This window comes from Molothrus ater, chromosome 1 (genome assembly GCF_012460135.2).
Source record: "Molothrus ater isolate BHLD 08-10-18 breed brown headed cowbird chromosome 1, BPBGC_Mater_1.1, whole genome shotgun sequence".
NCBI classification, from domain to species: Eukaryota; Metazoa; Chordata; class Aves; order Passeriformes; family Icteridae; genus Molothrus; species Molothrus ater.
In genome coordinates this window covers 111,474,329-111,501,751 of record NC_050478.2, presented here as the reverse complement: position 1 = coordinate 111,501,751, position 27,423 = coordinate 111,474,329, and the positions used below count along the sequence as shown (strand labels likewise).

At 40.4% G+C, this 27,423-nt stretch overlaps 1 pseudogene; it reads right to left on the bottom strand.

Moving 5' to 3' along the window:
* Nucleotides 1-20,224: 20,224 nt before the first annotated feature.
* LOC118694526 (chloride channel protein B-like) overlaps nt 20,225-27,423 on the bottom strand; it is a 78,144-nt pseudogene continuing 70,945 nt past the window's right edge.

The following is a 27,423-nucleotide window of genomic DNA, read 5'->3' as shown; positions in this document are numbered from 1 at the left end:
TTTCTGTTTACTTGTCTGTCCCCTTTCTATCCCTTCCTAAAATTCACTTACTTTTATGACTGGCTGTGAGCTAAGGTTTGCATAGACTTGCCTGCAACTATTTCAAGGTGACTTCCCTGAACAGCAGCAGCTCACGTGGAGTCGAGCACTGCATAATGCACCGTCACAGCTGGCTTTCCACCCTGAGTGGATTATTTTGCATTTATTAACATAGAATTTCATCTACCACTTTATAGCTCAGTCTTTAAGTGTTATGAGCTTTTTTCTGCTGACCTGTAAAGGACCTTCTTCTTGAACAAGCCTACCTTGTCCTTCATCCTCTCATAAATACAGCAATAGGCCCATGTATGCAGACTAAACTAGTAAGACTTTAGCGGAAAAACCCTTTACTCTGCAAAGTTACATTTTTACTTCTCACATCATTCCGAGAAGGGAACTTTCCCATTTACTGAACAACATCATAATTTTATAAGAGGAATGGTGATGACTTTGGATCATGTTTCTTGGAGCAGCTCACAGCATCCAACCAGCCTATGTTAACTCCTTCCAAAAAATGGTAGAACAGCAAAGCAGTGCTACAAAACCACAATGTAAATTTTTCATAATGCATATGCCTGTGCCTTCTCACCTAATCTTTATTACTTAGCTTCTAAAAGTCTGCCTAACACAAAGCCAAAGACTCTAGACCGGCAGCACAACAGCCACTTTCCACCCTCAAACAGCTAGGATGCATAGTCCGGTTAAAAATCTGGCAATTTCATATTTGTGTCATTTAAACTACTCTGTAAGCAGTGCTTTTCTTTAGAATAATATTAAAATTATGCTATACTTAGCCTAAAACTATTTTGACTCAATTTGAATATATTTTCTTTCCTCCCCTCCTGAAAAATGTTACAATAGCTGTAAGCTCCTCCATAGTGAATATCAGTAACTGCTATCACACTGTCATCATATTCTATAGATTTAGAAGTAGACTTTCAACATCTAATGTGTTTGAGATAGAAAAGTGAATTTATTTCTTTTTCTATCTTTCATAATTTTCTTTAAAATCTTTTTGGTGTACCTTGCTATGTTTTGGCATGTATCTTGTGAAAGTTATTTCTCCTTTGTATGTTCCTTATTCATAATGACTTCCACAAATTCAATTATGTCTTTTTGTTTCTTTTATTCTTTTTATATATGTTTAAAAGCTAATTTTGCAAGAAAAAAAAGCACATTACCTCTTAAAAAGACCCTAGGATGATGCTATGTCCTTCCCAGCTGAAAGGGAAGCAAAATCCCATACTAACATCATCGGCATAATCTGGAAGGGCCCTTATTCCTGCTTCCTGAACTGACAGCAGGAGCAAAGAAAAGGTGAACTCTTTAGTTTCTTAACAGTAAGGCCTGAGGTCAGGACCTGAACAATTTAAAGAAAAGAGAGGGAAGGAGCTTTCCTCTCCTACACTGCAACCTAAGCAAAGTCTTTCAACAGTGCTAACTAGCACATTTTAACAATTAGACATCATTATCATGTTTTTCCTGAAGAGAGCCAACTCTTTAGTTAAGAATTAAATATGGCAAAAAACCCATGAAGTTTAAGCGTTTATTATTCTTGTCAAGTTGCAACTGATATTTGGCCTATTTGACAGAAAAGTCAGAAGGTATTAGTCACTTAAAAAGAAAAAGCTTCCCTTTTTCCTTACTGCTTTCCTGTGGTACAACCTAGAAATTTGACAGAAATCCCCATCTCCATTTGGACCAGCCTCCTGATCACACAGACTGTAACTTCTGGTTGATTTACAGCTCATATCTTTTAGATATCTTGTTTTAAAGGCATCCTTATAGACAGTCTATGCACCTTAGCAATTTCCCACTAACTCCTTACCCTTGCATCACTTATTTTTCAGTTTATTCCCAGGTTAAACCTGATTAGCTTTAAATGTCCAGTACTTAGATTTTGTAAAACCACTTTACCAAAGAGCCCTAAAGTATCACCTATTTTTCCTCAGCTACATACTTAAAAAATGGAGATCAAGCCATTTTTAGTATTTCATTTTTTTCTGCACAGACTGAATTATGATGGTCTCCTCCTGCTGCACTGAGGAAAAGAAATGAGAAGCTAAAAGAAACCAGAACAGAATCGAAGTGGGAGTGAAGATGAACACTGATGATTCCAGTGTTGATTTTCTCTTGCTTCCCTGAGGCAACTACTGTCCCAGTGTCCCACGACACTGTAAGATGTGGAACACTACCAAACCCTGAAGCTGCTTCACTAAGTCCTTTAGGTATCAAAGCCAAAAACAACATCATGGGTGTGTCAACTTCATTAGCAATGATTAGAACAATCACACAATTGAAGCATTTTGTATGGCTCAGCAAAGGACTCTTCAACTACTTAAATCCAAATCAAAAACATCTTGTTTTACTGTTAACTGTTTGGCTATTAATAATTGCTGATGTGATTACACCAGTGAATGTAGGATTTAAAAAAATACAAACAGGATAAGACCTGTTCTTTACAATGAAACATAATTTTAGCAAAACACCTGCAAAACAGAAATGCTTCTGCAGGTGTTTTGCTGATGAACCTCGTAAATGAACCTGGTGACTTAGCAGATTCTGGAAATAAAAGCAAATACAGGATCTCATTTCCCCCAACCCTACAGCGCATGCATTATGGGTGTGCAAAGGACATCTCCACATTACATCATTTGAATAAAGAAGGCACATTTCACCTGCTGAAGCAACACAAAAGAAAAAAAAAACAACAGTGGACTTGTTTGACTCTGTCCCAAATTACGTTGTTGTGCCTCCTTCTTTGGTCTCTCAAAAGAGGCCATGGACTTTGCAGCCTCCATTTACTGCTCTTCTCATCATGCACATAGTTCAATGAGACTTCAGTAAGAGAGCAAACTCAAAGAGTGGTTCTGGACATCCTGATTGGTGATAAAGATTTTGATGTACAATTTTCCTGTTGTACCTGGCCAAAGAAGCACAGTGATTTCAGCTTCGGTTCTCTGAAAGACATCATGAACTCAATATGGCAAAACCCAAGAGGTGATTCCAGGAGACCACCTCTTGAAATTATGAAAGCTTTTTTCCAAAGTAAGGACTGAATAGGAACTGCAAGATTGACCCAAAGGGGGGGGGGGGGGTGGTTACTAAGAAGAACTGATGACTGTAAAATCTGCAGATTTGTGAGGAAAAAAGTAAAATAAGGTGGGAAAAAGTGTTGAGTATATAAGCAAAATGACAGAAATGTACCACAATAAACAAAATAATGTTACACATGTTCTCAGTAGCAAGTCTGTCTCCTTCTCTGTCAGTCATGCTACAGCAACCAACAAAACAAAGCAGATAAAATGCCCAATGTCCAATAAGATCTGCACTGATTTATGTCTTTGATTTGTTGTTTTTATAAAATAGGCATCCACAAATAAACCCAAATCAAGTCTGTTATTGCTCTTCAGCAGCAGGAGGGCAGACTGTAGGATTGGGAATTTTCAGATGTTATTTCCCTGCAATGCCGGTGGTCTTGGGTTCCTGGCCTTTTTAAACTCTTTGCGCAAGCCAGACCAGCAAAACAGAGACTGGGAAGAATTAACACCATTACAATAGTAAGAGTCCAGAGCATTATTAGCTACACTTCAAGAAATGGATCATATTTCCAAGCTACAGTGACATATAAGAATATTTCAAGGCAATGTGTAGAATCAGTTTAAATAAAAATCACCAGTCACCATAAAGCATGCTGATGTTTTCAAAAACTATAAACTCAGTTAAAAAAGAAAAACATGTAAGAACATGAAATTTTGCTAAAAAGAAAAAAAAAAAAAAAACATAACCAGGGCTTGTGAAATCACTCTTTAAGAACAACGTCTAATTTACAAAACACAGAGATAATACATTTATCTGTTAATTATCTGCTCATGAAAACTTAATTCTGCTTTACTTCTGCATATACAGTTCCCAACAACAACAGTGGAGAGATGTGACAATATATGGAGAGGACATTAGTGCAAATAAAATGTTGATACAAATGTTTGTTTTTCTAATAATTTCTGCTGTCAAGAAACTAAGTTGTACAAAATTCTTTAATTGACTATACTCCTTCTTGGATATATGGCAGATTTTAATGACTGCAAAAATATAAAACTAAGGAAATTAAATTCTTGAGCATAAACCATGTGTGCCAAGGTTGTAAGAATGATATAAAAGATAACCAGTGTACACCAGTGCTTTACAATTCCACCATAACTTCAGGGCTGTCATTTGCTTTCTAAGTACATACCTCTTTCTAACAATTCGTGCAAGCTGTGCTGAAGCAGCACTGCTTATCTTGTTACATGCACTCTGTAACTCTAAAACTGTCATTTTACCCTGATTAAAATGCAACATAAGAAAAACTTATTTTCACACTCTGCACTCCTAGACCTAAAATGATATGCACTGAAACAAGGACATACCTTATTACTTCTACATGCATGGATGTCTTTGAGAAAAGATGAACAAATATTGAAATTACAACACAAATTCCTGGAATCTTAAACTGTAGTTTCCTTCTCTGCATTGAACAGGTTTATGTTTTAGACAGATGGTATTCTGGCCTTTCTATTTCACTTCATGAAAACTGCATATTCCATCAGATCTTCGGGTCTTAGGCAAAGATTTGATAAAATGTCAGTGATTTTATTTTTTAAATTATTCACAAGTATTTTAATGAAATTTCACGCAGATGACTACTGTTAGAAAATAATCATCTGACATTTCTCTCATTTAAGATGTAGTTCAAAATTAAAACACCAGTTCACTAACAATAACCATAATTTACCTCAGGCTTATATTTTCAAAGGCTATTTAGAGCTTATGGCCCAAACAGATTTGATTTGGCTTTCCCACCTTGTTCAGAGAGTATCAGTAACTGATTCACTTTTGGGGTTAGTTCACTCAGAAATGTAAGGCTCAGCAAGCCTTCTCAGAATTTTTTTGCTATCCTTATCCTACATAAACATCTTAATCATGATATATTACTAATAAAAGCTAGACAATACTGAATTATTTTCTGCCCAACATGCAAAAAATAGATGATAGACTAATAGTTAAGGCACTCTTAAGTCCACTCTAAATCAATGCCTGTTTTAAACACAGATTTCCACAGTCAAACTGGGGATCATTTTTTATGTCTGTGGAAAGCTTCTGTCTGTCCACTGCAGGGACAGTCCAGACAAGTGAGATAAAATCAAAAATAGTGAACTCCCCTGTGGAAGCTGGGAGACTAAAAACTGTGTTTTGCAATATCAGCCAGAAAACATTGCTGAATCTGGATCTGTGTATGGTACTTTCTCCAAATAAGGTAGTTTCCTCAAAAGGGAGGTTAAGCAGCAAATGCAGAAAGTTGATACAGGAATCAAAATCCTGTGGTCTTCTTTTACATCATCAGTCCTAGAAAAAGGGCTTCACAACTGTCCTGTCAGGAATATGAATGAACTATATCTGTACAGTCACTAGAGATGAAACTAGCCACAAAAGTGTCAGCATAATAAGACGGATTCAGTGATAAGCTTTATGTCCATCATTTTTCTCAAGACATTTGTGCTTTTTGGAAGTTTCTTGGGTTTTGGTTCTTTTAAACACAAAGAGAAACACACATCTGTTAGAACTGCCTATGTCTCTGATAATAAGAAACTACTAAATTCAGACAACTTTAATATGCAATTTTAGTGACCACCAGCATCTAAGCAGGTGTTATCATAGAATCATAGAATATCCTGAGTCAGAAGAGAAGCACAAGGATCATGGAACAGGACAAGCCAAAGAATCAGATTGTGTGCCTGAGAGCATTGTCCAAACACTTCTTGAACTCTGTCAGGCTTGGTGCTGAGACCACTTCCCCTGGGGAGCCTGTTTCAGTGCCCAAACACCCTCTGGGTGAAGAACCTTTTCCTGATAGTCAACCTACCTGCCCCTGACTCAGCTTCTGGCCATGTCCTCAAGTCCTGTCATTGGTCACACAGAGAGAAGAGATCGGCACCTGCCCCTCTGCTTCCTCTCACGAGGAAGTTTCAGACTGTAGTGAAGTCTCCCCTCTTCTTCAGGCTGAGCAGACCAAGTAACCTCAGCTGCTCCTGTATGGCTTCCCCTCCAGACCCTTCACTATCTTCACAGACCTCCTTTTGATGTCTTCAATAGCTTTAAATCTTTTTTTTTTACATTGTGGAACCTAAAACTACCCCCAGAACTCAAGGTGAGGCTGCCCCAGGGCAGAGAAGAGCAGACAATCCCCTCCCTTGCCTGGCTGTGATGCTGTGCCTGATGCCCCCAGGACAGGGTTGGCCCTCCTGGCTGCCTGGGCGCTGCTGGCTCATGTTCAACTTGCCATCAACCACGACCCCCAGGTCCTCTCTGCGGTGCTGCTCTCCAGCATGTCATTCTCCAGTCTGGGTGTGCATCCAGGGTTGCCTTCTCCCAGGTGCACAATCTGTCACTTCTCTTTGTTAAACTACATACAGATGCTGATAATCTACTAATTTAGATACATATAAATAATGTTACTCTTTCTTTTCTCATTTCTTGGTCAGATGACTAATAACAGACTCCAGTCCCACAAGGGATGGGACTGACTTTGAGTTTTTCCTTCAGTTTTTACAGCACAGAAGATTCACTAGAAATGGCAATAAAAATTGAATTTAAATCACCTTCCATACTTCTGAGACACCTCAACAGGGGGAATAATAAAAATATGGAAATTCAGCATCAGACAAATGACATGTTTTCTTGTTCACATGGAAAGGTTCACTAGCTCTCTAAAAAAAAAGTGCATCTGTCATAGGTCCTAAGCAGCAGCAGAACCACCACAAAACACACCAAAGTCCTGCCAAAGTCCTTGAAGAAGACATGAAAGCAAGAAGCTCCCTGTTCTGCCTTTCATAGTCAAAACTTTTTCCTCCTTGCTCTTCTGGACACCCAGAATTGTTCTTTTCTGCACTCCAGCTGGTGAGACAGAGCAGATGCCCCTGAGCTGCCCTGCTCACTGCAGCTGGGGAGCAGCCCTGTGTCTCTGTGGTGGGCTGGTGCAGGGCTCACCCAGGCACCAAGGTCTCCTGGGCTGCTGGCCCCTGCCAGTTCAGACGGGCTGCTAAGGCCAGCAGGGCAGACCACACAGGCTGCTGCAAGCACTGCCACAGAAAACGTCGCCACTCTTGCAACACACAAGATTCCCATGCCTGGGGAGTTGCTGGTGTAAATAGACAGTTGCTTTTCATCCCTGGACCCTACCTCAGCACAACATTTATTATACATAAAGAAGTGCACGCTTAAATACACTGCTATGCTGCAAAGCAACATATTAAAGATTTGCTCAATCAAAGTAAAAGTAGTTAAAAGTCTCAAGTTGTTTGATTTTTTTTTTCTAGGAAGATTAAAACTCAGCTAACAGTGAAAACATCACAGGGAGAAAAAAATCCATAAAACTACAACCAGAATCTTGCCGTAATTATTTCAATACTGATTAAAATACTTCACTGGATACTGGGAAATGGGGTGAATATGCAGCTGGTCCCATAAGCTTGTCCTTCTAAATCATGCTTTAATTTGTGAAAAATTTGGCCTTTAGGATGAATATCCTAAAAAGATCTGGATATTTCGCAGTCTCAGAATTAATTAGCTCTTCATCTGCCCCAAGTACTCCTTGAACAGCTTGGGTGAGCTGAAGGCATGCCTCTTATTTGTTTTTTATTCTGAGCAATTATAAAAGGAGACAAAAATCAAAGTCCTCTTGTTACTTAGCACTTTATCATTTTAGTTATCAGAGACTTGAAAGTATCTTATATTTTCAATGTGAACTCTTTCATTCTTATATATTTGTCTTATCATACACCACACATCATTTCATGCCTACAACTGTGCATGGAATCCACAAATATCATAAACCATCGCTCTTTGTCTGCAAACTGCTGTGTGCCAACTACAGTGTATAAGATAATGAAACACTTCACATATTATTGGCAAAGTATATGAGCTGTTAAATATGGGACCTCACAGTCTTACAGCCAAACACCTGGCAAAGCTGAAATGAATTCCACAGGTTTGGTAAAAGCTTGGGGTTTTGTCACTTATTCCGTGTCTACTCACAGGAATTTTGGTTGTATAAAAGTCAAATATTTATGGTTCAGTGCCTGGGGAGGAGCATCATTCCCATCAGCCTCCCCAAATAAAAAGGAGTCCAAAAAGCATTGCTTAATATTCTGCCAAAATAAGCCTTCCTTGGAGGCTGAAAAGGTTTGGCAAGAATGGCATCCCACAACCAGCATTTTCGCTCCTGTTTTTGCCCAGTCACTGAACTCAACTTGGATCAGCAGAATATTAAAAAGGTCTTTCTAAACTCCTTCTGTTCAAGGCAAGACAGGAAGCTCTGCCATATTTTAACCTGCTCATTGCTTCCTTTTTTCTATTGAGAAGTTCAGACAGCCTGGATGAGTCACAGAAGTTAACAACACCTTCTGGGGTATTCAGCCAAATAAATCCCAAATTTCATGTCCTGAAGCCTAACCACCTGTATGAGGATCTCTTCAACTAGGCTGTTCCTCTAACTTCAGCATGAACATTCCTAGGCTCCTTCATATACACGGATAATTTGCAGGATCAAGTGTTTTGAAATTCTCATTTAACTTCAGAAGGCCTGGTGAGTGCTAAATGCATACTAAAATTTGCAAAAAGCACTCTTTTTCCAAACCAAACACTTCCAAGTCTATAGCACATTTCATTGCACAGGTATCCTCAGTCACACCCTACTGTCACCTTGAAAGCAACACACATGTCCACGATGATAGAATAAAATTCTCAGAGACCTCAGCTCATTTGCCACAACAGTTGCTTGTACCACCATCTTGAAAATCCTCTTCTCATAGTTTTACAGTTTTCAGACAAAATCTTGAACAGCATAATGCATCCTATCATAACTAGTATCACAAAGTCTCTAAGAGATGGAACTCTGCTGGTTAGGAGAACTGAGTGGATCCACAGTGATCCAATGAACTCAATGCTCCTGTCTAATCTACTTGAGCTCTGTAGGAGAATGACATCCAGCACATTCTTGGAGATTATTTAGAGGTCTATTAAGGGACTGAAAACATATAGCTCAGAAGGATCTAGTCAAAAACCAGGTAAGTCAGGCAAAGATAAAGGCATTCAGAATCTTTTGAATCTAGAACATTGGTTAAGACATGGGATAACCCAAGTCATTCCCATCTGACAGCTATTCAGTAGCCCATACAAAATGAACACAGTGGCTTCAGTCAGTTGGCAGACAGATGTTTACAGTGTAGCTGGAAATACGTGGCAAGCTCATCAGAGTAGCCAAGCAGTTTTGCAGGGTTTAACACACCAGCAATAACGGAAGAAAGCATCCAAGCCCAACACTGCTCACCCTGACTTGCTGTTCATGGGGTCAGTCCAGGTCGCAGCCAAGAAGCTGTGCAGGAAGTGCTTGTGCTTCTGCTATCTGCTCTGATTGCAAATACAGCAGTCCAGACAATGCGGCATTCCACGCAGATGCTAAATTAGCAATTGTAAGCAATTTTTAAGTAATACAAACCTCTCTCATAAAAAATCCCCAACAACTACATGTGACAATTGTTTACATTCCTTCAGCCTCAAAACAATTTTGTATTTCAAACTGGCTTTGAAATATGAATAATCCCAAAATCTCAATGGCCTTGGCCTCCTTGAGTCCCAGTCTGGAAGTGTGGTCTAACTGCTCTCAACTTTTTCCCCAATGAATGCACAGAGTAAGTGGCTGTTAAAGCACAGGGCTGTGTTCTTCAGACAGTTTTGCTCCCAAAAACCATGCAGTCAATGTACTAGTTCTTTTAAAGAGAATGCTCAATGAGGGAAAACTGAAACACACAAGGTTCAAAAGGGCAACACAGTCAACTGCTACTGAAATTCAACATCCAAGTTACTTGCTGGTTGGTTTTGGTTCGTCTTGAAGAAAAATCATTTGAGATCATCACCTTTAATTTACAGAGTGCTTGGGTTCGAGTTACAGGCACCTATCCCTCTGTCACCATAAAATAGCCCCAGTTCCGGTGGCTCTGCTCTCCCTGAAGAAGCCTGCTGAATCCTGGCCAGTGCCAGGGTCCTGAGTGCTTGAATTTAGTGGCCTCACCCAGCCTCACTAGCAGGCACCCCCAACCTGCCTGCAGCCCAGTAGAACCATTTCACCAAGGTGATGAGGGGTCTGGTGCATCTCTCTTATGAGGAGAGCTGTAGGAGCTGGTCTGTTCAGTCCAGAGGAGACTTAGAGGGAGTCTCATTAATGCATATAAATATCTCAAAGGCAGAGGCAAAGAGGATGGTGCCAGACTCTTTTCGGTGGTGTGCAGTGACAGGATGAGGAACAACGGCCATAAACTGCAGCAGAGCGTTTGGGCATTGGAACAGCCTCCTCGGGGAAGGGGTCACAGTACCAGCCTGACGGAGTTCAAGAAGCTATTGACAACACTTTCAGGCACATGGTGTAACTCGTGGGGACGGTGCTGTGCAGGGACAGGGATTGGACTCGATGGTCCTTGTGGGTCCCTTCCAACTCGGCATATTCTGTGATTCTGTGAACTTCTTTACATTTAGGGCGGCAGAGCACTGGAACAGGCTGCCCAGGGAGGTCATGGAGTTTGCCTCTCTGGACACATCCAAAACCCACCTGGACGCCTTCCTGTGTCACCTGCTCTAGAGGACGCTGCCTTGGCAGGGGGGTTTCGCCTGGATGCTCTCCAGAGGCCCCTTCCAACCCTAACTAACAATTCCCAGTTTCTGTGAGTGTAGCTGGACACGGTGCCTCCCGCGGAACACGGCGGGGGGCGGCGCGGCGCGGTGCACTGCGCCCCGGGAAGGCGGCACGGCGGCGGCCGGCCCGGCGGGAGGGCGCTCCGCGGGCGGCCGCGCAGGGCCCGGGGCGGTAGCCGCGGCCGCCAAGGCGTTGGGCAGGGCGGCATCTTGCGGCCGCTGCCGGCGCTGCCGCTGCCGCCTCCGCCGGAGGGGCCCGCCCGGCGCCGCCGCGGGCGGCCGGCGGCAGCTCCGGGCCCGGCGGGGGCCGCGGCCCAGGCGCCGGGAGGCGGCGGGCGGGCGTCTGCCGGGAGCGGGGGGCGGGAGCAGGTGGCGCCTTTCCGCCCCGTCGGCGCGCTTCGCTCGGGGGTCTCCCGCCAGCCCCGGCTGCCATCGGGCTCCTCTGGGCCGTAATTCGGTACAAAGCGTAACCCCGTGCTGTCAATTATCGGCGGCGAGCTGAGAGGTGCGAGCGCGGCGCGCGTTCCAGCTGAGGTGCCTGTTCCCAGCTGCGATCTGACCGGCGGCCTCAGCCTGGCTCCTGCCTGCCCGCCCAGACACAGAATCACACAATCACAGAATGGATCAACGTGGAAGGGACCAGATCTGGTCCAAACTCCCTGCTCATGCAGTGTCTTCCTAGAACACACGGCACAGAATTACATCCAGATGGTTCTGGAATATATCCAGTGAGGCAGACTCCACAGCCTCTCTGGGAAATCTGTTCCAGTGCTTGGTCACTGCACAGTAAAAAAGTTCTTCCTCACTTTCAGGTGGAATTTCCTGTGCCTCAGTTTCTGCCCATTGCCTCTTGTCCTATTGCCTGGCACCACCAAGAAGGGCATGGCTCCATCTGCTTGGTCCCCCTCTTTAGGTACTTAGAGATACTGACCAAGGAATTCCCCGCACATACCCTTCTAATGAGCGCCCCTGCAAGCACCAAATACTGCCATTGGCCTCCTAACAGATTGCTCTGCTGCTTCTGGTAAGCCGATCAAGTCTTACAGAGTAATGTGTATTTAGCAGAAAAATGCAGCTATTTAGCAGCTGTGCAAGACACCTCTGGGTCACCTGCCATGCAGTGACTTAGACAAGAAGCAAGGTGGGTGCATAACAGGCCTTGCAGCACCAGGACAGAGAGCCAGGCCTGGCAGGAGGCATGGGATATCTGCCACTGACTGAGAGGGACAGCTACAGAGCACAGGCAGCCACCCATGCTTAGGATCAGAGCAGATGGGGGAGTTGAAATCCATGCTCTTAAGGACAAACTGCACGTAACACTTGACAACACCAAATGGTCATGACCCAAGTTTGAAATCTCTTCTGAAGGAACAGCATCTCTACTAATCCAGTTCCCACTCTGAGCACACTAGGGCAGTGGTTCAAGGATGACTCGGAGGGAAGGCTGCCATTTCCTGACTCACCATCCCCATTTCCTGTAGCCTGGCCTTTCAAGTCTCCATCCCGTTACCAGCTCTAAGTGAACCCTCTTATCGTGTGAAGTGCGATGAAGTCACATCCCCCCCCAGACTGTGTCTATACATATTCTCCCTCCTCCATGTTTTTGTCTGGAAATTTGTTGCTCATACTGTTAATAAGAACATTTTTCTCACTAAGGTCCAAGTAAAATTATTCATAAAATGAATCAGGTTTGCCAGTAACTGCATGGACTATGAGACTTGATTAAAATACTTTGTACTTACTGATGCTGTAAAAAGCCTACTGGGCTTTATTCATAAAAAGTTGAAAAGTCACCTGTTAGGGTTCCTCCTGTCAAAAACAGAAGTAAAATAAAGACAGGTGTAAGTTACCTGGTAGTGCTCCTCCTGTCAAAAATAGAAGTAGACTGAAGACAGGTATTCAGTAAAGAAACCTCCCATAAATAACAGCGGATTTGAGATAGGGATAATACTCCCCAAAGTATTCCTCACTATCTCAGTGATATGGTGCAGTTTTATCTGCCTCCTCAAAAAAAAACACAGAAGAACAGACCTAAACAAGAACATACATTGAAAGATTTCACTGCGAGAGGTCATAATGTTATAGCTATAATCTTAACCAATTAGTTGTGTCTGTTTTGGTCTGTTCAGGCAAACCTAATTAACAACTTCAAACAGCATTTTGCAAAATGCCAGGCCTAATCTTAAAATATATAAATCACGTGGGAAAACTGCACTTAGCTCCTGATCTGTTCTGTTTATTTCTGCAGAGACCTTTTATGCAGCTCTACTCAGCTTAATTCGTCTACAAAACTCTAATAAAAAAGGTGACATTCGCTGGGGTATGTCTCACCCCCAGCAAGCTATGAGCTTGCCTTGAGTAGCCTTAACAAGATGTATTCTGAGCCCAGTGAATGAGCAAGAAATGCAACCCCTCTGACCATGCCTGCAGTGTGCCAGGCAATGGCAATTCAGAGCCCTCTGTTTTAAAAAGAAGAACAGGAGCACTCAAAGCTTTGCACTAGTCTGGAAAAATTACCTTGGAACAAGGGAAAGCAAGGGGAGATAAAAAGTGATTCATTTTCTATGCAAATATCTTGGCTGTGAAGCAAAGCAAGCAAAATTTCCAGAATTTCTGTAAATAAATGTATTTTTATGCAAAGCAGTCAGTAGGAAAAGTGAAGAAATAATGTCCAACAGAAAACAAAAGGGGAAGAGGAAGGGAAGAGGAAGGGGAAGAGGAAGGGGAAGGGAGCAGAAATATGGAGAGAAAATAACATGGAAAAATGCTGTTAATACAACTGCATTGCAACTAATACACAACTAATAGGAAATAAAAAGGTGCTGTATGAGAGAGAAAGAGCAAATGCTCAGAATACTGAAGAGAGCCACAAATGAACTACGAACCAGTGGGACATCAAAGGCATCTGGCCTGCAGTATACAAGAGTAGTTTAACAACCTGGTCCATGCACCTATCTCAGCAATATCCCAAATCCATGCCATGGGAAACTTTGGCGACCACCAATCTTACACAATAATTTGGACTCATAGAAGGGAAATGCAGACACGGGGTCCAAAAAGGCACTGCAGATTGCCTTGATCTGGCCTCCCCCTATGCCAGTAGCTTGCTTTTCAGAGAAAGAGCCTTACCAAATGCAGATGGAGCCATAGATCTGCTTCCTCTTGAGGTGCTCTGTAAACTCTTCTGACTTGCAGTGCTGCGGTCACCCAACTGGAGATCTCCCTAGTGGTGCTTGCAGCCTTATTTTCCATGCCACACACTGGATGGATCCCATTTTCAACATTTACTGTGGATCATTTCTTTATTTTCTTTGGTCTTCCATCTCTGTTGCCACCAACATGCAAACAATTTAAGAAGAATTCTTTCTGGCTGAGGGAAGCAACATAAAAAAGCAGGGAATAATAGATACAAAATGAGCTTCTGTGCTGAGAAGGGTTCCATGTTGGGCAGACATAATAAAAGCAGCAAGTAAATGCAAAATCAATTAACCCATACCAAAAAAATTACCAGGAACTACATGGGAAACAAGTTGCCGAGGTACAAAGCTCAGTCTGTCCTGAGAAAGCCAGAAAGGCTGTTGACAAGTAAGTTTATCATTCTGTGTCCTGCCAACCTCCTATTACAGCATCCAGCAGCCATCTGCCCACCCAAGTCACCCAAGTCCTACTGTCAAAAGAGCTGTATGTTCTTGCTGACAAATGTAAAGAGTCGTGGAAAAATATGTCCAAACCCCAAAGCCTCACACACAGCACCTTACGGGTTTTAACTGTTATAAAACCACCCTGAGTAATTTCCAAAATCACAGCCAGACCCTAATGAATAACTTTTCATAAAAATGTTGTGGATGTTTCTGTTAACATGTTGAGTGTATAATTCTTAATTTCTTCATTTGAAACTACTCTGTACTAATAGACATTATGTTCCTTTCAGGAGACAGCAGACAACAATGTGGCTGTACTCAGGGGGCATCTTTGGGAAGGAGGAGGAAATTGTGCTTTTCCAAGAGCAGTTGAGCAACTTCTTGGGGAAGAAATTTCTGGAGTGAAGAACAAATCTTGACAGAGTGGTGAAATACACAAGGAGTAGGAACCTTCAGCAGAAACAGAAAGGAGAGCTCTGGGAAACAGAGAAGGCATCATAACCAAGGACCCAAGTTGCCAGTAAATTTCTCTCAGGATGCTGAGAGGGGATTGTGAAGACTTCCTGTCAGTGCAGGAAGCCACTGAAAATTTTGAGAAAAAGACCAGGACATAAGAACACATTGCTTACTAGAGGGGAAGGTAGCAATAGGTTAAAAACCTTACATTTGCCCATGTTTCTTCCTTTCAAACTAATGAATGTTCTGGCTTATCTTCTAATGAAATCGTGCTTTTGTTGGCAGAATATATGCTAAAGCTTGAATGATAGAGAAGATTAGCATGATGCCTTCCACAAGTCAGTTTGTGGATGAAGAGAAGTCTCCAGTACAGCAAAAACATTGACGTACTGGAGGAAATCCAGCAGCAGGCCACCAGACTGGTCAGGGGGCTGGAGCACAGGCATGAGGAGATGTTTAGAGAGATAATTCAATTCAGCTTGGAGAAGAGAAGGCTCAGAGAAAACCTGACTGCGGAAACTACCTGTCCTTAGGCTACAGATAAGACAGAGTCAGATTCTCCTGCATGTGTCCAATGATAGGCAATGGACTTGAGATGTAGCATGAGAAATTCAAATTAAGTATAAGAAAAAATTTTTACCATGAAGATGGTCAAATACTGGAATAGGGGATGTGGGTTTTCTATCTTTGAGGGTGTAAAGGGCTTGAATAGCCTGAGTTATCTGATCTAGCTGGACCTCTTTGGAGCAGGGGGATAAAGTAGATGACCCCCAAAGGACCCTTCTAATGTAAGTTCTTCAGTGATTCTGTAAAACTCAGCTTTCTAGGTTCAAAGAGCTGATGTTTTCAGATATTCATTACCTTAAAGACAAGATGCAAGAAAGATCCTTGTCAGAGACACAACCTGCCCAGGCTGATTAAAAAATATCGTCTCATTTTTGTGAACAATGTTTATATTCTATGCTGTGGTAGTCATATGAGAAAAGTAATACTTTTTATTTGTATATCCTGCAAGACCCTGCTCTCTTGGGCCCCAAGAGACCCTGCTCTCTTGATTCTGTCTGTTATACCTCTGTGCCATGCTCTCAGCCCTTAACTTGCACCAACACTAATCTCTATCCTACTGCTTACCATTGAAGGATTAAAAAGGTTTCTATAGGTAGTAGCCTGTATAATTGTAGGATAATCAAGCTCCAGATACACATATTTTGTTTACTCCTCTTTTTTTTTTTTCTTTTCCTCAAAGGAAATGTGTATCCTCATTCTTTGAGACCGTGCTTTGCCTGTCTCCTAAATTACAAATTATAGTTAAAAAGGGGTTCATTTTTAACCTGCATATATGCACATGTTCACATCTATACATATTCACACATGCCAGAGATATCAACTCTTGTTTATTTATTTTTTACATCTCATGCTTTCACAGAAAGCCATCCTTTGCTGTGCTGGCCCAGCATGTCTTAGGGCGACTTCCAAGAAGCATTCTCAATGGGAGAGAGAGAACTTAGACAGGACTACAGTGCCTGCTCTGCAGGGGCAGTCCTTACAGTCCTCCCTGCTGCATGGGTGGCTTTGCTCTGTTTACCAGGGACAGCCCTATCCCACTAGAAACACTTCTGTGTGGCAAAACAGCCAAAATGCGAGAGGACATGGGAGTCGCACAGATTGCCATGCCTTCTCTTGGTGCTAGCTTTTGGGTTCACTTTGCAAGAAAGAGATTAATACTGAGAAGAAAAGAAGTCAGGAGTCTGAAGTTCTTTTAGCTCTGCCACAGACTCACTTTCCAGTCCTCAGCAGGCTGCTTCATATCCCACATCTCAGCTCCAGCATAGATAAGAGGGGCAATTATAGCAACACCACAGCAGAAGCTGTGGTACTTCATATCTACAGAGGTCTTTGCAAATATAAACTGCACAAAAATATAAATTCCTTTCTGTAACCCTTCAAAATAAAATATGCAGAAACTGGTAAGTTTTCCCCATTTCTCTGCTGTCAAGGAGTAAGGAGTAGCCTCAGTGGCAGAATGTTGAGTCTATGATCTATGATCTCAGCCGAGCAAAATTCACCAGTTTAATGAGATACTGCAAGTTACTGAACCATTTCATTGCTTTGGCTCCTCAGAAGTGTCTAGGCATTGATTACAATCATGTAGTGTAAATAATTCTGGCTTGCAACTCCTCATGTGTTTGAACTCTGATGCTGGCATTCCCATGCCATACCGTGTTAGACATTCAGACAACTGTGCTGATCACATATTTCCTTTTGCTTTAATAGGCCTTTCAGGAATGAACAAGCATTCCCTTGTATACTACTATGGTTCCCATCACTTGATGGTCACACTTAATTAAGCACTATTTTAGTAGAGAGCTGGTTACACTTCATTTCATTAAGTGATTTCATGATCACCAGTGGTACACTGACAGCTCTGTTAGCTGAAGCTATGTGAAAAGGGGCAGCAGAGACAACAGTAACATTTTGCAGCACTTCCTCATCAGTGATTTTCCAGGCGCTGCCCTTGCAGAGCACAGCTACATGTCCATTAGCATTTAGATTTTTGTCTCAAGGCTATCTGAGCCTTGAGGTATGATAGACCATATCATATTACCAGTACCTTTAGCAATGCTAGTCCCTAAATCCTTAAAATCATCATTTTTATATAAAGTAGGTACAAAGAATTTCTTCATCTGTTTTCCCTCCTTTAGGTTTTTCTGTTCATAGTCAGCAAATAAATGTGATTAAAGGACAAAATCCCATTTAAAAAATGTGAAAAGGAATCAGTTGTGAAACAATGTTGAAAGGTTCTCCAGTGTGATAAAGCAGGCTGTTTAAAAACACTGGGCAATTAACTCTAAAGTATGTAAGTATCACATGACAGGAAAAACACAATGTTCCATAATGGACATTGTAGGATACCTGTAAAGCCATTCGTTAAAGCTGCATGCTAGAAAAAGCTTCTCACAACAGTTTACATTCACTCATAAGAATATGTAGTTCATAGATGATTTAGTGTTTCTAATGGGCAGGCAATGTTCCTAATTGAATTGGGAATTTTGCACAACTGTATTTCAATCCTAGATCTAAAGTTCAGTCTCCCTGTGCTTTAAGATACATTTCAGTTTAAGAGAGAAAGAATTGTTAGGAAAACATCATCGACAGTGAGATGAAACATAGATATGTAGTAAAAGCCAAAAATAATGCCAAATACTTGAATTTTGTTGTGAAGCCCTTTGTCACTGAAGTTTGGGTTAAAAAATTGTGAAAATTGATAAACTGTATCTTATATAAAATAGCCTCTTTGCTGTATCTAGCTTTTAGTTCAAAATGTATGAAGAAATAGCAGAAATTTACCATACACTAAAGCAGACAAAAAGAAAAAAGTATCTTGTCCAAGAGTCAAATGATATGACTACATGTTACTGTGATTCCCTAAATACCTGTTCTATAGAAAGATCATGAGAATGACATATTAATGAAAAAAATCCTACCATTTTCATCTGTTTTCACTTTCCTGTATATATTTCACTTTCCTATATGTATTATTATGTAATGAGTTTGTCACTGGAGTCCAGAATATTAAGGAGTGACTCCTTTCTGTCCTGGGAGGAATTCTCTTTTGTGTGTCTTCACAAACACATATACATTACAAAAAACCAAAACTAAACCCAAAACAAACCAACCAACCAAAGAAACCCTCATCTAGCAATGAAACTAGATACATAATGTATGGAAAAATGCAGCATGCCATGCCCCACCCAACACAGTTATGAGAAGTTCCATGTAAATTGTGTGAACTTTTGCTTAGAAATTACACTTGTACTAAAAGGGGCGGAAAAAAAAGACAACCCTACTATGATTTTTACAACTAGTCAGCCCAAAATATTCTTATAAATAGTTTATATTCCTATAACATCTTTTGTACATATACTCTTCACAGTACCTGTGGTGGATTCACATTCACAAATTTAAAGGCAGAGTAAACGATATGCCAAGCATTTCAGTATGCAGTTCAAAGTTGTGTAACAAGTTACTGTTATCCTGGCTATCTCAAGCTCTCATACTCTGGAAATTACACCCCAACTACAATTTGTACTGAGTCATTTAGCCAAAGACATGGTAAGCAAAACAAAATTACATTACTCAGGTCTTAGAAAGGTGATACTCTGTGTACTCAATAAATCAAGAAAAAGGAAATCAGCGATGGGCTTTGAACCAAAAATGCAAATTCATGGCAAGGTTACTCAGATTTCAGAATCCCAGAGTCCCACAGAATAAGTTCAGTTGGAAGGTACCCACAAGGTTCATCGAGTCCAACTCTCAGCCCTGCACAGGTCACACCATGTTCCTAAGAGTAGATTTGATTATCAAGAGAAGAGATTCTCACTGCCTTACGAGGAAATCATTAGGGATTTCTAGATAATTCTGCTATCACACAAACCCTAATTCCTTCAAGAAGAATTTGGCATTTTCCAGGTAGGTGAGGCATGGCTCAATAGTGACAATGACCCTGCTAGTGTACTAATGAACAAAAGATTACGAACTATAACAGGATCTACATAAACATTCATGTTCATATCTCTTAGATGGATGATTTGCAGAGCATTTCTTTTCCTGCATATGACATATTTTAAATGACCATTTAAAGAGCTTGTCTCTTGTGACTTTAAGCATTTCTGGGCTGCCAGTATTATGCATTGACTGGACTCTTCAGTTTAAAAGAAGAGTGCTGTACTTTCTCTGTGGTGCTACAGAAACATTATTAATATTTAAGACAAATTCCTAAAGGGAAAACTAGAGAACATCCAACAAATCTTTGACTTACAGGAAAGTCAGAGCTGCATGATTCAAATACCAGAAATTCACTTTCAGGAATTTTGGCAAGTTTTTATAACCAATAAATTATTACTAGTTTTCCTTGGTATTCATTATAACATTAATAGTGGTGGATTCCTTCATACATGTTTGGTTTTAATGTCCAAAAATGTGGGAATCCCTCTGGTATTTAACAGAACAAATTTAAACATCAAAATCATTGGAGGAAATCTAAAACATTTTCATTTTTAATAGGCAAATACTCAGAGACTGAAGATTTGGTCTTCACTGAAAGGTGTTGCCAACATAGCTGCTGCTGATAGTTATCATATTTTCCGAGACATAGACACAGCATGACAAAAGCATTCTTGACATCCATCTTTCACATCTTATTTTACATGTCTTCCGTAAACATGTGAATTCTCATGTTGTCTCACAAGCATTTAAATTAGTGAATTTTGCAGTCACCAAGGAGCTGAAGGGACACACCTCTGGGACTACAATATCTCATGTCAAGATACTACACCTTTTAAGCATGTCTTCTCTGGAAGGAATCAAGTGGAAAAGCTCTGATTATGTTTTCCTGAAGAAGAACATGGGCTCCAAAACAAGTGACAAAGCCTAAGAAGGCATGCATGGCCTTGAATCCAGAGGCTGCTCATTGGCATCAGGGCTCTGTGGAGCCAGCCTGAGCTTCTCCTCCAGCAGGAAAGGCATCAAGTCCTTCCTGCTGATCACTCCAAACACTTGGTTCTGCAGGTTCTACAGGATCCAATAAGAACATGGATTCTCTCCCTGCTCCACATCCTCAATTATACCTAAAACATCAGGAAATACCATAGTAAAAGAATCACTTTATTTTTTGGTAAATAAAGTTCAATCTAAATAAATTATTATGACTGGAATGCACTCAAATTTCACAGACTGGAAAAGCAAAGTTGAGGTCCACTTTCTAAGTCTAAGGCTTTTCTGGTCCAAGATTTGCTTGAAAATAGCCAGTGACCCCAATTTTTATTAAGTTTTATATTTTTTTATTGCTGCTATCTCATTACACAACCATTTATGACATTCTATAATATTTTGTAGTACACGCTTATAAAAATCAATTCACATAGAAACACAGGCTGCGAGGAAGAGAAACAATCTCATGGGTGTGAGAAGTGGGCCTACCAGTACTAAACTCTGGTGACTGAAAACTATCAGGGCTCTAGTGGTTTCTTGATAGGAACTATTGTCAACCAAGCTGATCTATATAGAGTATGTAGTTGTTCACTAAGACTTTATTTTCCCCATAATTCTACAGTATTATTGCTGTGACTTGGCCAGTTCTGTCAAAGAAAGCGTATTGTGCTTCCCAATGCTACACTTCCCCAGACAGAGGAAGATTGGAACAAAAACATGATAAAACAACATAAATAAGTGCACAGCATAGAAGGGCACATCTCTTCTCCCTCTCTCATTTACAGAACAGACCAGGCATTCAAAGACATAAAGAAGAAAACAAATTAAAAGTAAAGAGGTTTCCTCTTTCTATACCGCATGTAATTTTGCTGTAGAAATCACCACCGGCAGAAAATCATTGCACCGAGGAAATTTACAATGGATATTTATGTGGCTATCAGAAAAAGAGCTTTCATGAGTGATAATAACAAGTTGTTGAAAGGGATACTAAACTTTGTTGCTTCAGGGATCACATCAGTATGAAGTGTAATTGAGTTCTATGGGTTTCCCATAATAAAGAAGTTGTGTGGCCCAAAGGCATGAGCACTGGACTGGGCCTCAGTTTGAGCTGACTTCTACTTCCATGTATGACCTCCTTTTGAACTTTGGAAAACCATGTGTCCTCCCTCCACCGCAGTTTTCCCATCTATTAAAAGAAAACTCTCAAACTAAACTAGATAATGCATATTAGGAGCATTGCAGGTTTTGTAAATTTTCTATCCTTCTAACTATTCTCAAAGCAAGGGATTTAGACCAGATGGATCTCAAATGAAGTCTCATCATCTTTACACATGAATTAACAGGAGCAGATTTTATATCTGTTTAAAGAAAACCCAACTGAATTAGGCCTCTGACCTGGATTTCTCAGTGTCACCCATCTCAGTTTCAATGACTGGAAATTCACTGAGGCAGAAACTGCATTTATTTTGTTTATAATATATTTATTTTAGGCCCTACTCTGTATGTATACCAAACTTACTATTGCTTTTGGACCCAGTATTTTAGTACAGTATTTAGGAAATAAATGTGGCGATGTCATAGCAGGGTTTAAAAAAAAAGGAAAGGGAAAAGAAATATAGTTTTATTTATAAGTTGATGTATAGGCACTGTACTGTAATGGAGTTTAAATCTCAAAAGCGTTGCTTTATATTTGCTTTATAGAACTATAAGAGCCAAATAATGACATTTAAATGATCTATTCCATTAACATTGTATCATTTTGTCAATCTGGAATGTATTTTAATCAAAAGCCCCCTTGAAATGGTCTCCTTTGTTGTATTTTCTTTTTGGCTCATTTTATCAACATCTGTTATGTTTATACAATATGAATTAAAACTTCGGAATGCTGTTTGTACTCAGCTACTTTTGTTGAGAATGTAACGTCCCAGGATTGGCAGTGTTTATGTAAATCAGTGCGGCTGACACAGCCATCATAAACAAATGAGAAAATATAACAAACATATTGTTCATGGAGGAAATGTTTGTTTTTAGAGTTGGCTTCAGTCTTACCAGATTGATGAAGAGTTGCTGATACCAGGGATCTGTAGTGTAGCGATTCAGCAGCATGGCTGGGCGCGACAGACTGGGCAGCTTCTCCACTCTTATCTGGAAAAGGCAAGAACGCATTTCTCTTTCCTTCTGTGCAGCACATTAGAGGTTCAAAAGACTCCCAATTTGACTCCTAACAAAAAGGGGTCTATACTAGCAGAGATACACCAGCAGAACTTGTCCAAACTTTATAAATTCTTTTGCCAGTAAGATTTAAATTAGCAATTGAAATTAGAGCAGTCTTCGGTTACAAATTTTTGTTTTCCTTTACTGTAACTGTATCTCTGTTAAGACAATGTCAATTGTATTGGCTTGGGGTGAGGTTTCTCATGCTGTTAAAATTCACACACTAAGTGGTAATTACATGATAGCATAGTGCAGAAATATGCAACAAAACTGGTATCAGCCATCAGCTGAGCTTCAGCCATTTTCCATAGGAATAACTATTTGAGTATTGGCACCTCAGCATACATAACTGCCCAGATCCTTCTTAACATTATTTTGCCAGCCACATTCCCATGTGCAGACCAAGTTTCAGTAACACATGATGACTTCCCAGTTGGGCCTGTATAAATTCCTTAAACTACATTACTAGTTTTGCCTTAGAAACTCACAATTTTCTTCCACTACGCTTAACGTTTACTATTCCTAAAAATCCTTTGGTCATCTGTCAAGGGGAAGAATGCTAGATGCTTTTCAAGTTAGAAAGCTTTTATAAACACTCATCATTCAGAGAAGTGCTATCCCATAGTGAATTAAGTATTATAACAATTCTGCTATCCATAGAGAAGTCAAGAAAGATAAGAGGGGAATGGCCTATCTGAGAAAAAAAATTCTTTACCAGCAGTCTTGCACAACTTCCAGACTCTGAGTGGCATTATAGTTTGTGAGATACGTCCCTGGAAGTTCTCTAGTCATTTTTAAATTTAAGTTGAACCTGATCCCTTCTTTATGTCAACCACATATGTTACATAATCTCTTCATTCATGGAGTACTCATCCTAAATCAACCAAATTTGCTTATTAAACAAGGAAAGAACTGAAAGAAGAGAGGTTACCTTCCCATGGAGAGCAGATGAGATGGGGAGAAAGAGTCATCATTTGTCTCCAGTTCAGAGATGTGCTTTTTCTCCAGCAGTATGCACAGCCTTAACCTGAAGTTAGAGCAGACAACTACATTCATTATAACGAGCAAATTTTAAACAGCAAGTACACAATGCTTTAGCATTAGAGGTATGATGACACCACAAGTCCTGTGCGTAGGTTTGGGTTCCTGATATAAGAAGGACATCAGACTATTAGAGTGTGTTCAGGGAAGGGCAACCAGTATGGTAAAAGGCCTCAAGGACAAGATCTAGGGCAGTGGCTGAAGCTGCTTCTTTTGTTCTTGGAGAAAGGAAGGCTAAGGGACGGACCCATTGTAGTCTACAACTTCCCAAAGGACAGCAGCGGACTGGGAAGTGCTTATCTGCTCTCTGGTGACCAGCAGTAGGACACAAGGAAATGGAATGAAGCTGCATCAGGAGCATTACTTATGGGTCCCTTCCAACTTGAGATATTCTCTGATTCTAAAGTGTTAGTGGGCTGACTACACATTTGGCTTTCCTAAACATCCATTAGCAATAGCAGCATCACACAGATGTTTGCTGATTTAGGTTTGGCATATTAGATTAAAAGACATCACCAATCCTACGTGTTCTTCTTGACCTCTCCTTGACCTTGTCCTTGGCAGGACCAGCTCATGAGCTGTGTAGTTTGCACCCAACAAGACAATACCTGTAATAAGCAAATACAATTATCTAGATGCAAGTAGATAGACTGTTGTTGTTTCCCTCATCCTTCTTAAGTAACAGCTACATTAAAACAAGATCTGCCAAAATACTATGTCCTATTTTAAATCATCAGGGAAACCTTCGCTCACAGTACTGCACTGTAGAGTTCATCAAGACATCTAATATTATTACTGACTTAGTAATGTTAAAATTGATATTTTTATAAATTAATTTATAATTTCAAACCTTTCTTCGGAGTTCTACCTTTCTGCATTACACAGATAAGGCCCTGACAAGCAAGATACATAAAATTGTTATTTTTATCTTTGTATTTGTTTGCTACACTCACACACACACACACACACACACACACACCATTCATACTATCCACTTCTCAACTTTTAACTTACATTTTGAAAACAGATACCTTGGAGACTACCACAGATCTTTTTGGTTTGTAGCATACTTAACATCATGCTAGCCTTATTTCGTGATTACAGCTAGGAGCTAGGAGTTAATACAGCAGTACAAAGTTGTGCAACACACTGCTAAATTATGTGCTTGATGAACTCAGAGGAGAGCAGACACCTAATCTTCATTAGGGCATCAGAAAAAATATAAACAACATACCAAGTGGCTTTTATGATTGGAACACCAAGTATAAGCTGGGGATTTTTTAACTGAGTATTTCTGTGTCCAAAAATACTGTTTTATTCAAACCAAAACATGTTATAGGGATTTACTAGTTTTAACATAAATGTCTCCTAGGAAAGATTAGTGTGCTTCAAGGTGTTATTAGCACTCCACAGCACAGGGCTTACACTGAGATCTTTAGCCATTTTAATGATTCCATGACTATGATTCTAAGAAAGCATGCCTGCCTGATCCAAAAGATCCTAGGGACTGGATATGGAAGAGCTAGGTTCAAGTCCTTTATTATGAAATGCCATTTAAAGGAATATATTCTGTGAGAATCTACCTCTGCATTTTTGTACAGATCTGGAACACACATTTGAAGAAAACTATCACTTCTACCTCCCGCAAGTTAACGTTGGAGAGAAGAACAACTGACCCTTTCTCCTGAAATGGTCAGTTGTTTCACTGTGTAATTTGAAATCTGCATTTTTTCAATGGCTTTGGTCTCTCATCTAAGGTTCTCAAAGGAATTTTTATGAATAAGTATGCCTGTGTGAGTATAACTTGTGGAAAAACATTAGTTCTGAAGGAAATTAGTGGCACAGCCAGAAATACTAGGAGTCTGTCACCTGCTCCCACCTTTAAAGCACATCCCATTCACAGGACAAAGAAGGAATTGGGTATTCTTCGTAACTATTGGAACTTTATTTGTCTTAATTTAATATCTGACTAGCTTTGGTTTTAATAAAATCTCTTTCAGATTACTAAAATAATCTGCAGCAGAGCTAATGGCTGAGCAAACACTTTGCCCTGGGCTCACATCTCCCCTCCTGGCAAAATCACTGATCTTCCCTAAGCCTCCTACCACATGCATGCCATCATATGGACATGTAGCATAGACAATGAATGGACTTGGTTCTGAGGACAATGATGAGAACACACTAATAAGGCATGTTACAACAGGCAGGACCTCTTCCACTCAGACTACATTTGGAGGAGGATATGGAGAAAACCACAATATATTCAGAGGAAATGGATAAAAACACAATATATTCACTGCAGCAGAGGGTATGGAGAAGAAACTAATCCAGTCATTCCCTATGAATTACCTTTTGTGCATTACGCACTTCATTCTGCAAGACTCTCTAAAGGTTCACATTCTACAGTCTTTTGCAAAAAAGGTCTGTAATCATACTAAGAGACATAAATACAGAGATCTAAATTGTGCTCTGAGATCATCATGCACAGCTCCAAGAAGTCTACTTTAAGAAAGATCACTGGGCCAGGAATACTCCCAAGACTTTAATCCTAACATATATAGACAGCAAGTGTGAAAGTTATGATCCACCCTGATCCTCAGCCAGACACTGTTTGCTCAGGTCCAAAACACTGTTCAGGTCTGTTGTCCAGACTGCACCATTTTCCACTTGAACATGATGCTGGAATTAAGGAAACAGTAACATTCACCATGAGTTGAAAGAGCAGAAACATTTGTTCATCACCAGTGGTTTCTTGGCTGGTTTTGGCAGCTTGCAATTTGCTCAGCACCGCTCTTAACTAAACCCAGCAGGGAGTCACTTAACAAAACTTAGAAAAGTGTGAGAGAAATTTGGATAGTCAAGAAAAAAGCACACACAAACACAATGAAGGAAATCGTTGGAACATTTCTGATAAGAATCCAAGCCTATTAAAAACTGCCATGTTATGGAGAAAAATGAGCATACATTATTTCACTTGGACTTCCAGAAGTCAGGCTTCAGAGGTATAACAACATCATTCTTTGATGTTACATACAACATCCTTCCTATCACATCATCAAGCTTTAGAAAGCAGACCAAACATGTTTCTTGCACTATTTTGTGAGGTTTAACAGGAAGTGCTAAGATTCAGACTTGGACTCTGCAATTGTTCGTTTACTCTTTATTTATTTAAGGAAGAAAACTCTTAAGTAGGGAATCTCATTTCAAAGATACCCTGGCAAGGCATTGCAGTAGTTTCATGTGCTCTATCTGTTATAAAGCATGTATCATGAAGATACACCTAATTAAGATAACACATTATTATTCCAATATCCACATGTCAGTTTTGGCATGGAAGTCAGGAATGAAAAGTATCTGACAGCTGATTGTGTCACTCTTCTTGTCAAGATGGCCAATTATCTAAGGAAACTACAAATTCTAAATATTGGGTGAGTGACATAAAAGCTGCTACAGCTCCAAAGTAGCTGCAAATGAACAGAAGGAACATTAAAAGGTGATGCAACTGGCAAAAGCATTCAGGGCAGGACTCCTAAACAGAACGGATAAAATAGCTACACAAAGGGACGAGGGGAGGAGGGGAGATTAAAGAACATGAAGCATCATTTTTTCATTTACTTTAGAAAGCTTTAGGCTTATTTCTCCTGCCTTAATCCACCAAAAGTACCTGTTTTTTGATTTTTTTATAGCTGATTTTATCTGTTGCTTTGGCCAATATTCAATGCAATCATTTGCCTGACTTGAAATAGTGTTGTGCTTTTTTAAACTTGTAAAAAAGAGTATTCTGCATATGGTGAGCTGGACAGTAGATAAGGACTAG